This window comes from Ovis canadensis, chromosome 1, assembly GCF_042477335.2.
Source record: "Ovis canadensis isolate MfBH-ARS-UI-01 breed Bighorn chromosome 1, ARS-UI_OviCan_v2, whole genome shotgun sequence".
NCBI lineage: Eukaryota > Metazoa > Chordata > Mammalia > Artiodactyla > Bovidae > Ovis > Ovis canadensis.
Genome location: NC_091245.1, coordinates 86531984 through 86544554, shown reverse-complemented (window position 1 = coordinate 86544554; position 12571 = coordinate 86531984).

Sequence of the window (12571 nt, the reverse complement as noted above, 5' to 3'; positions counted from 1 at the left end):
TTGTATCTACTACTGTGGGCAGGAATCCCATAGAAGAAATGGAGTAGCCATCATAGTCAACAATGCAGTACTTGGATGCAGTTTCAAAAATGACAGAATGATCTCTGTTTGTTTCCAAGGCAAACTATTCAATACCACAGTAATCCAAGTCAATGGCCCGACCAGTAATGCTGAAGAAGCTGAAGTTGAACAGTTCTACGAAGACCTACAAGACCTTCTAGAACTAACACCCAAAAGAGATGTCCTTTTCATTATAGGTGACTGGATGCAAAAGTAGGAAGTCAAGAAACACCTGGAGTAACAGGCAAATTTGGCCTTGGAGTACAGTATGAAGCAGGGCAAAGGCTAATAGAGTTTTGCCAAAGGAATGCACTGGTCGTAGCAAACACCCTCTTTCAACAACACAAGAGAAGACTCTACACACAGACATTACTAGATGGTGGACACCAAAATCAAATTGATTATATTCTTTGCAGCCAAAGATGGAAAAACTCTATACAGTCAGCAAAAGCAAGACCGGAAGCAAACTGTGGCTCAGATCACGAACTCCTTATTGCCAAATTCAGACTTGAATTGAAGAAAGTGGAGAAAACCACTAGACCATTCAGGTATGACCTAAAATCCCTATGACTATATGGTGGAAGTGAGAAATAGATTTAAGGGACTAGATCTGATAGACAGAGTGCCTGACGAACTATGGATGGAGGTACATGACATTGTACAGGAGACAGGAATTAAGACCATCCCCAAGAAAAGAAATGCAAAAAAGCAAAATGGCTGTCTGAGGAGGTCTTACAAATAGCTGTGAAAAGAAGGGAATTGAAAAGCAAAGCAGAAAAGGAAAGATATACCCATTTGAATGCAGAGTACCAAAGAATAGCAAGGAGAGATAAGAAAGCCTTCCTCAGTGATCAATGCAAAGGAATAGAGGAAAACAACACAATGGGAAAGACTAGAGATCTCTTCAGGAAAATTAGAGATACCAAGGGAATATTTTATGCAAAGATGGGCTCGATAAAGGACAGAAATGGTATGGACCTAACAGAAGCAGAAGATATTAAGAAGAGGTGGCAAGAATACACAGAAGAACTGTACAAAAAAGATCTCATGACCCAGATAATCATGATGGTGTGATCACTCACCTAGAGCCAGACATCCTGGAATGTGAAGTCAAGTGGGCCTTAGGAAGCATCACTATGAACAAAGCTTGCAGAGGTGATGGAATTCCAGTTGAACTATTTCAAATCCTGAATGATGATGCTGTGAAAGTGCTGCACTCAATATGTCAGTAAATTTGGAAAACTCAGCAGTGGCCACAGGACTGGAAAAGGTCAGTTTTCATTCCAATCCCAAAGAAAGACAATGCCAAAGGATGCTCAAACTACCACACAATTGCACTCATCTCACACACTAGTAAAGTAATGCTTAAAATTCTTCAAGCCAGGCTTCAGCAATATGTGAACCATGAACTTCCAGATGTTCAAGCAGGTTTTAGAAAAGACAGAGGGACAAGGAATCAAATTGCCAAAATCTGCTGGATCATCGAAAAAGTAAGAGAGTTCCAAAAAAACATCTCTCTCTGCTTTATTGACTATGCCAAAGCCTTTGACTGTGTGGATCACAATAAACTGTGGAAAATTCTGAAAGAGATGGGAATACCAGACCACCTGACCTACCTCTTGAGAAACCTGTTGCTTCAGGTCAGGCAGCAACAGGTAGAACTGGACATGGAACAACAGACTGGTTCCAAATAGGTAAAGGAGTACGTCAAGGCTGTATATTGTCACCCTGCTTATTTAACTTATATGCAGAGTACATCATGAGAAATGCTGGGCTGGATGAACCACAAGCTGGAATCAAGATTGCCGGGAGAAATCTCAATCACCTCAGATATGCAGATGACACCACCCTTATGGCAGAAAGTGAAGAAGAACTAAAGAGCCTCTTGATGAAAGTGAAAGAGGAGAGTGGAAAAAGTTGGTTTAAAGCTCAACATTCAGAAAATGAAGATCATGGCATCTGGTCCCATCACTTCATGGGAAATAGATGGGGAAACAGTGGAAACAGTGTCAGACTTTATTTTTCTGGGCTCCAAAATCACTGCAGATGGTGATTGCAGCCATGAAATTAAAAGACCTTACTCCTTGGAAGGAAAGTTATGACCAACCTAGACAGCATATTAAAAAGCAGAGACATTACTTTGCCAACAAAGGTCCATCTAGTCAAGGCTGTGGTTTTTCCAGTAGTCATGTATGGATGTGAGAGTTGGACTATAAAGAAAGCTGAGCTCAGAAGAACTGATGCTTTTGAACTGTGGTGTTAGAGAAGACTCTTGAGAGTCCCTTGGACTGCAAGGAGATCCAACCAGTCCATTCTGAAGGAGATCAGCCCTGGGACTTCTTTGGAAGGAATGATGCTGAAGTGAAATTCCAGTACTTTGGCCACCTCATGCGAAGAGTTGACTCGTTGGAAAAGACTTTGATTGATGCTGGGAGGGATTGGGGGCAGGAGGAGAAGGGGATGACAGAGGATGAGATGGCTGGATGGCATCACTGACTCGATGGACGTGAGTCTGAGTGAACTCCGGGAGCTGGTGATGGACAGGGAGGCCTGACGTGCTGCGATTCATGGGGTCGCAAAGAGTCGGACACGACTGAGCAACTGAACTGAACTGAACTGAGACAGTGAACAGAACTGAGTGGTAAGTTTAGTGAAAAAGAAAAGTAGAAGAAGGTAAAAAGGGATCAGGAGTCAGACAGGTAGGAGTAACAATTTTAAACAGTGTGTTCAGATTTGGCCTCATTGAGAGGTGTGTGTGTGCGTGCTAAGTCACTTCATTCATGTCTCACTCTTTACAACCCTATGGACTATAGTCTGCCGGGCTCCTCTGTCCATGGAGTTCTCCACGCAAGAATACTAGAGTGGGTTGCCATGCCCTCCTTCAAGGAATCTTCCCAACTCAGAGATCGAACCGTGTTTCTTATGTCTACAATGGCAGGTGAGTTCTTTACCACCAGCACCATATGAAATTTGAGCAAAGACTGAAAGGCAGGGAGAGAGTTCTGCAAGTGAATTATTTTAGGGAAGAGCATTCTGGGCAGAGGAAATAACAAAAGCCCCCCAAAGCTGGAGTGTGCCTGGCACATTCAAGGAATGGCATGGAGGCTAGCATAGCTGAAATGGAGTGAGTAAAGGACAAGGTGATAGACAATGAGGCCATATGGACCAATATAAGGATCTTCACTGTACTCTGGGTGCAATGGGAAGCCACTGCAGGGTTTTGGGCAGAGAAGTAACCATGGTCTCACTTGTATTTAGAAGAATTTTTATAGCTTCTACGTTGAGAATAAGTGTAAGAGGATGTTAGAAGCAGGGAGACTAGCTGGGGAGGCTCGAAAATCACTGCAGATGCTGACCATAGCCATGAAATTAAAAGATGCTTGCTCTTTGGATGACAAACTGTCACAAACCTAGATAGTATATTGAAAAGCAGAGGCACCACTTTGCTGACAAAGATCTGTATAGTCAAAGTGAAAAATGAAAATGAAAGTCGCTCAGTTACGTCTGACTCTTTGTGACCTCATGGACTATACAGGCCATGGAATTCTCTAGGCCAGAATACTGGCGGGGGTAGTTTCCCTTCTCCAGGGGATCTTTCCAACCCAGGGATAAAACCCAGGTCTCCCGGATTGCTGCTGATTCTTTACCAGCTGAGCCACAAGCGAAGCCCAAGAATATTGGAGTGGGTAGCCTATCCCTTCTCCAGCAGATTTTCCCAACCTAGGAATCGTCTCCTGTATTGCAGGCGGATTCTTTACCAACTGAGCTATCAGGGAAGCCCATATTAGTCAAAGCTGTAGTTTTTTCTAGTAGTCATTTACAGTGGGACCATAGAGAAGGCTGAGTGCTGAAGAATTGATCCTTTTGAACTGTGGTGTTGGAGAAGACTCTTGAGAGTCCCTTGGACTGCAAGGAGATCAAACCAGTCAATCCTAAAGGAAATCAACCTGAATGTTCATTGGAAGGACTGGTGCTGAAGCTGAAGCTCCAATAGTTTGGCCACCTGATGGAAAGAGCCAACTTGTTGGAGAAGACCCAGATGCTAGGAAAGATTGAGGGCAGGAGGAGAAAGGAGGGACAGAGGATGAGATGGTTGAATGGCATCACCGATTCAATGGACATGAGTTTGAGCAAAGCTTTGGGAGATGATGTAGGACAGGGAAGCCTGGCATGCTGTAGTCTATGGGTTTGCAAAGAGCTGGACAGGACTGAGCGACTGAACAACACCTATTGCAGTAACCCAGACAGAGATGATGGGAGTTCTGAGCAGGGAGTGCTCATGGAATTGGTGAGAAGCAGTCACATTCTGGATTTACTTTGATGAGACCAGCAACTCCTTTTTTTTCAACTTTCTGCTCTTCTACCTACCATACTCTGTCAACTATACTTCTGTTTCTACAAAGTTAATGCTAAGTTCATTTTTAATTGTAACCCACCTTTCATGTATTTTAAAATTAATTTTTGTTATTAATTTTTAATATAGTATAGGTATAGTTATTTTACAATGTTGTGTTTCTGTTGTACTTTAAAGTGAATCAGCTGTATGTTTACATATATCTCCTCTTTTTTGGATTTCCTTCCCATTTAGGAGTAGAGTTCCCAGTGCTACACACTAAATCCTCATTAGTTATCTGTTCTCTACACGGTATTAATAGTGTATATATGTCAATCCCATCTCACAATTCATCCCACCTCCTTGCTTGGTATCCGTATGTTTGTTCTCTGCGTCTATGTCTCTATTCTGCTTTGCAAGTAAGATCTCATGTATTGTTTATAGGTTGATCCTGAAGGTTAAAATTCAACTTTTTTCAGTTTATATTATTATGCTTACTTAATTATTGTTCATTGCAGAACTACGTAATGTACACAAATTGTTTCTTTTTTCAGAGGTCCAAGGTCATGACCTCTGGGCTCCTTGAAGGAGAATGTTCTAGTGTCCAAACTCAATCATTCTTTTATAATTTCATAAATTGTGTAAAATTTTGCCACATTTTATCTGATTCCACATTTGAATCATGAGTTTTTAGAAATGCAATTTTTCTTTGTCTCCCTTGGAATTCCCAAAAGTCTTTCTTTTATCTTGTTGAAAAAAAATATTTTCTTTACCATATTTCTGATTTCATCTATTTCCATGGTCATTCTATCTTTTGCAAAGACTAAATTTCATTTTTCTTCTTGAAGACATTGTGCTTGAGGCCCATTGACTTCTTACTATGATTTAGATTGTTTTGTAAACAGTCTCACCCTGGAATTGTTTGTCATTAGACTCCTGGGTTAATTCTACTCTTTTTTATGTTCTACATCTATTTGTTGGTTTACACCTCATTTCTCTGGAATATATATCTAAAAACCTGCATCATAAAAAACAAATGGGAGATGAAATCTCTGAATACTTGTAAATCTGAAAATGTCTTTAGTATGCCTTTGTGCTGATTTATAGTTTGGCAGAGCATGGAATTTTGTATTCAAACTTCCCTCCACCCCCAGAACTATGAAGGTATTGCTCCACTATCTTCTAGCACAGGACTTACTAACAGAAGTTAGATGTTCGTTTATTATTGTTCCTTGGTTAGTGACTTTTTCCCTCTTCCTCCCTTTTGTTGTTGTTTAGTCCCTAAGTCATATCTGACTCTTTTGTGACCTCATGTACTGTAGCCCACCAGGCTCCTCTGTCCATGGGATTTTCCAGGCAAAAACACTGGAGTGGGTGCCATTTCCTTCTCCAGGGGATTTTCCCCACGTGGGGATTGAACCTGTGTCTCCTGCACACATCTGTTTTGCAGGCGGATTCTTTACCGCTGAGCCACCAGGGAAGCCTTCCTTTCTAAAGGCTTTTACAAATCTCTTTTCATGCTCATTGTAGCATTATTCATGATAGGCAAGATGTGGAAAGACCTTAATGTCCATTAAATAGATTAAAAAAATAAAATAATACAATGGAATATTATTTAGCAGTAAAAGAAGGAAATTCTGCCAAATGTAACAACATGAATGAATCTTGAGGACATGATGCTAAGGGAAATAAGCCAGTCACAAAAGGACAAATGCTGCAAGATTCCCCTTATATTAGGTATCTAAAATAGTTAGATTCATAGAAGCAGAGAGTAGGATGGTGGTTACCAGAGGCTGGAGGGAGGGGAAAATGGGGAGCTGCTGTTCAATGGGTATAAAGCTTCAGTTATGCAAGATGAATGAATTCTAGAGATCTCTACAACAGCGTGTCTGTAAGTTAACGACTTGCTAAAAAGGCAGATCTTGTATATGTGTTCTTACCAAAATAAAACCCATTAATTAATTAATTTAAAATCTCACTATTTGTTGTTCTAAAGTTTTATGATGTTATGTCTGGATGGTCTTTTTTCATTCATTTTGCTTGGCAATCACCTCTCTCCTTTACTAGGAATGCTTATGATCTTACAATTTTCTTTAACTCTGGAGGATATTTACATGTATGTGTGTGCTCAGTTGTGTCTGACTCTTTGCAACCTGTGGACTATAACCTGCCAGGTTCTGTCTGTCCATGGGATTCTCCAGGCAAGAATACTGGAGTGGGATGCCTTGTCCTCCTCCAGGGGATCTTCCCGACCCAGGGATTGAACCCATGCCTCTTACGTCTCCTGCATCGGCAGGTGGGTTCTTTACTGCTAGTGTCACCTGGGAAGCCTGGATATATATATATATATAAAATTAAAATTTCATATATACATATATATGTCAATATAGTCATACATATGTATAAGCAAAACTTTGATTTTGCTCAAAACTTTAATTTTGCTTAAAAAATAAAAGTTTTTCTTACATACACATATATATAAGCAAAACTTTAATTATATACAGCATATGCTTTGAAGAGCTAAAAATTTGACTACTTGTTTTTTATTATTTTTTTCTTAACAAAGTGGGATTCAGTGTATTGAATATTTGATATTGTGTGATTATCTAAGTGTTTTTTAAAAATTAAAATGAAATCTAGTGTGATCTTGGTTATTGAATGGATTTGTTTTGAAAGTTATATTTTATTTGTATTTTTAAAAAATCAGAGTGGTTATGAACTTGACTGGTTTATTCAACTTTTCATTATATTGTTTGTTATAGTTATAATTGTGACCCATAGATACTTACTTTGACTAATATGACAAATTCCACATGCGTTTTATTTTCAGGTGAATTGTGTAAACTTTATCCTTATTGAAGCTTGTATGTTAAATCAATGTTGTAGACTCATACCACTTCTAGAGAAGGAAGTTCAAATTTGAAATTGTATTTCCTTTAAACGAAGCACAGTACTTAGCTAAATAAAAGACTGATGACGTCTTTTGAACCATTTCCTCTTTACTATGTCTTGTTAAAATGAAATCTGTTAAGTCCTTTTGAAGAACTCTATGAGGGGTTCCAATAAACCATCTATTACAGTTAGCAGAATTAATTAATATATTTTTTCTACTGCCGTTTTGGATCCAAATCCAAGCTACTCAGCCTATCTGTAATTTTTCTGAGAACATTAGTATGTATCATCTAAACATTCTAATAAGTTCATTTAGTGACTGAAAGCCCTCCTTGCATTTCCTGGGTGAGAACTAATCATCTATTGCTTCTAGACAAATATATATACTAATATATATATTAATATATATATTAATTTGTCCCTTTTTTTGAATTTCTATTTGCTGGATATTGGACCTTCTGGATTTTGTTTCATCTTTTCTCTAAAGTTTTCTTGCATTTTGTCTTTTGCTTTATGTTCTAGGAGAGGTCCTAAACATTGTTTTTCAAGTCTCTACTGATTTTTAAAACTTCAGCAATCATATGCTTAATTTCCAAGAAGTCTTTCTCCTTTTGGATTTTTATTCTGGTGTGTGGGAGAGATCAGGATGAGAGGTCGGAGCATTCAATTCTAACTTTCCGGAAGCAGCATCTTTTCAAATCTCTCTGATAATGCTAATTTAAAATTTTTAAAGTTTCTATGTCTATTCCTCAGATAGTCTGTGCTTTTCTGTTAAGAGCAATACCGTTTATGTTGGTCTTTCTCTTTTTAAAAATTTTTTGATGTGGACCATTTTTAAGCCTTTATCGAATTTGTTATAATATTGCTTTTATGTTTTGGTTTTTTGGCTGCAAGGCATGTGGGATCTTAACTTCCTAACCAGGGATCAAACCCACAACCCCTGCATTGGAAGGCAAAGTCTCAACCACTAGCACGCCAGGGGAGTCCCCTGGTCTTTCTCCTTTAATGTTGTTTGTTTTCTTTCTTGTGATCTTGCGGTCTTTAGTTGCCCATCATATTTACAAGTGGGACTGCTCTAGATAGCTTTGGGGAGTTTCTCACTGTTGTATATATAGGTGTGTCCTCCTATGGGGTAGCTCTGGGCGTATAGAAGGGATAACTGATTATTGCATTACCCAATAATCATTATTGCTTTGTGCAATATATGTTTGTTTCTCATCGTCACACAGTCCAATGCAAGCTTTTCTTATTGGAAGGTGGCTTTCTTCCTTGTGGTGGTTCAGAGTCCCAGGCTTCTTCCATTGGTGCTGCCAGGATCACCTTAGGTCCTGGTGGCTTCTGCTTCCTGTTGCAGAAGGTTAAACAAGAAACTGAAAAGGTACACCTGCTTTCTGAAAAGCTCTGGCCTGGAAGTGACACACATCCCTCCTACCCACGTTCACTAGTTAGGGGACTACACCTGAGTCCAAGAGAGCCTATGAAATGAAGTCTCTGGCTGGGCAGTGTCTTCCCAGAGGAAGTATCACACTAAGTAATGAGGAGCTCAAATTCTTGGTAGGCAGCCAGCTGCTGCCTCTATAAATAGACTTATCCACTGGTTGTCTTCATTTTAGGCTAAGAATGCTGGAGTCTTTTAGCTTTTGCGGGGGAGATCTGGCACTCCAAAATGCAAGAAAGGGGAGAGTTTTGCTTGTGGCCCTGGCATCAGCTTTAGTATTCCTAATTTGCTGCAGTTTATTCAATTTTTCAAGATAAGGAATGTTTTTTGGGTGGTTAGGGGCAGAAGTCAAATGCTAGTTGGTATTCCATGCATTTAGGAATGGTAGAAGAGGGGAGGGAGTGTAGGCAGGTGTCTGGCACAGGCTTGCTCTATGTACTAGACACATTTTCAAGCAGTCCTCCTGGTGTAGCCCCCCCGTGCCTCCTGTCCCTGAGGTACCCGCCACTCCACCTGAAGCGTCTGTGGGTTTCTGCCGTGGAGACTGACCCCTCTTCCACTGAAATTCCCTTCCTGCATATTCTGTGCTACCTACTTTTTCTTATCTAACCACAGGCTTCTAGGCTTTTTCCATCTTCCACATATTTGTTTTAACCCCTCATCCACTAACAACTTTTCTGTTCTCTTTATCACTCCAGGTTTGTTCCTGTGTTATCATTAGGTCTCAGACGGTAGGGAGGTAGAGAAGATAAAGGTTTTCGCTGGATTTACTGTACTGAACCTGAAGCCCTGAGAACTGTTTCTTGAGGAAAATTCCGAGTTTCCCTGCAGGCACCATTGGAGTATTTATCCTGGTTTCTATTTCAAGTCTTCAATTTTCTTAAGAAATCTAACCTTATTATCTTCTCACTTGTTTTTAAAACATGTGTAGATCTAGCAACTCAGGATATTAGTTTTCTGTATTCTCACCAGTGAAGCATAAGCTGGGAGACTGCCATCCCCTATCTACTTAACGGCCAGCCGGGAGGGTGGTGTTTGGGGAGGCAGATTTGAAAGACCTCTGTTTCAGCTTCTCTTCTGTTTCACGTCCCTCCTTGGAATGAGCCGGAACAACCAACCACTGCGCTTGTGTTATCGCGGCCCTTCCACAACTGCCTTGGCTGAGTTGTGTCAGTGTTCTGGCCTTCACCATAACAAAACGAGTGACGAGAAGCAGGTTTTCCTGTTATTGCAATTACTGTAGGAACTTTCAAAGGACATTATCTTCTCCATTTACTCAGTGAGACATGTTTTTAAACAAGTCACTGCTACAAAACACTTGGGTTCTCCAGAGAAGCTGGTGTATTTTCTCCCTTCTGATAATGAGCATGGTGCAAGGGACCATACTTCCCTTTTACCATCTGTGTTTCAGCATTATCTGATCTTGATTTTCTGTTCTATCTTAAAAATGTGACAGTCTCTGAGATAATGCAAGTTCAGACAGAACTTCCTTGACAGTTGGTTCCCATCCTACACCCAGCTACAGTTCTCAACTAGAGATCAGTAGTTTCTTCTGAGGAATGGGTTGGAAAATGACTGCTTTGTGATTATTTGGGGCTTTCTCAGTTCAGTGTATGGTGCACATTTCCTAATAATTGGTTTTCTTACACATCTCATGGTGTTTAATCGCTCAGTCATGTCCGACTCTTTTGTGACCCAATAGACAAGAAAGCAGAGACATTAATTGGTCAACCAAGCTCCGTCTAGTCAAGGCTATGGTTTTTCCAGTAGTCATGTATGGATGTGAGAGTTAGACTATAAAGAAGGCTGAGTGCAGAAGAATTGATGCTTTCTAACTGTGGTATTGGAGAAGATTCTGGAGAGTCTCTTGGACTGCAAGGAGATCCAACCAGTCCATCCTAAAGGAGATCAGTCCTGGGTGTTCATTGGAAGGACTGATGTTGAAGCTGAAACTCCAATACTTTGGCCACCTGATTCGAAGAGCTGACTCATTTGAAAAGACCCTGATGCTGGGAAAGATTGAAGGCAGGAGGAGAAGGGGACGACAGAGGATGAGATGGTTGGATGGCATCACCGACACAATAGACATGAGTTTGGGTAAACTCTGGGAGTTGGTGATAGACAGGGAGGCCTGGCGTGCTGCAGGGGTCACAAAGAGCTGGACACGACTGAGTGACTAAACTGAACTGGACTGTAGCCCACCAGGCAAGAATATTGGTGAAATGAAGTTGCTCAGTCATATCTGACTCTTTGCAGTCCCATGGACTGAGGCCTACCAGACTCCTCCGTCCATGGAATTTTCCAGGCATGAGTACTGGAGTGGGTTGCCATTTCCTTCTCCAGAGGATCTTCCTGACTCAGGGATCAAACCTGAGTCTCCTGCATTGGCAGGCAGATTATTTACCGCTGAGCCACTAGGGAAGCCAACTAGGCTATAGCCAGACCCACACATCCCATAGATGAAGATGAATAAAACACATAGTAATTAGAAAATGAATTGAGAAGGGATGTCTTCTTTCAGTTCAGTTCAGTCGCTCAGTTGTGTCCAACTGTTTGCAACCCCTGAACCGCAGCACACCAGGCCTCCCTGTCCATCACCAACTCCCGGAGTCCACCCAAACTCATGTCCATTGTGTTGGTGATGCCATCCAACCATCTCATCCTCTGTCGTCCCCTTCTCCTCCTGCCTTCAATCTTTCCCAGCATCAGGGTCTTTTCAAATGAGTCAGCTCTTCGCATCAGGTGGCCAAAGTATTGGAGTTGCAGCTTCAACATCAGTCCTTCCAATGAACACCCAAGACTGATCTCCTTTAGGATGGACTGGTTGGATCTCCTTGCAGTCCAAGGGACTCTCAAGAGTCTTCTTTAACATTGCAATAATCTGACTATGAATTTTCTATGATGGAACTTTTGGGATTCCACTTGTAGAGAGGGTTTTTCTATATGTTTCTTTATTACTAAATCTCTGACTCCACTGGGTCTCAGTAAAAAGTATACATTGTTTATTAATAGTGAGACACATGTATTTTATGTTGTGCACATTACTAATTAAATTTTTTTAGTTATAAGACAGCTCAAAACCATTACAGAGCAAGGCAAGGTATAAGTACATGAATATGAAAAAATGTAAAAGTAAACTATAATAAAAGTAAAGTAAAAAGACTTAGTTGAGTGTACTTTGGGGTATGTCTACTTTTTTTTTTGGCTGGGTGGCTTTCAGGATCTTAATTCCTTGACTAGGGATAGAACCCATGCCCTCTGCAGTGGAAGTCAGGAATCCTAGCCATTGAACTGCCAGGGAATTCCCAAGGGATGTGTCTACTTTGAATACAATATATTCATTTTCCATAACAGAAAGCCATATTATTTTTCATGTCTATTCAGAATGTGATCTTACTGGAAACAGGGTCTTTGTAGATGTAATTATTTAAGATGACGTCATACACTATTAGGGTGGGCCCTAAATCTAATGTCTGGTATCATGATAAGGTTATGTGTGAAGACACAGACAGACTCATAGAGGAGAAGGTCATGTGAAGACAGAGGCACCCACTGGAGCAATATAGCTGCAAGTCAAGGATTGCTGGCAAGCTCTAGAAACTAGGAGAGAGGCAAGGAATGATTTTCCCTCAGAACCTCCAGAGGAAGCCAACCTTGTTTACACCTTAATTTCAGACTACTGGCCTCCTGAATTGTGAGAGAGTGATTTTCTGTTGTTTAAGCCGCCCAGTTTTTGGTAATTTGTTAGTCTGTAATGGCACATAAATTGAGCAGCTAATGAGTGCTCCATAAATAACTGCCAACTGATGATATCCTTCAAAAGGGAGAATGAAATTCTGTAATGATCT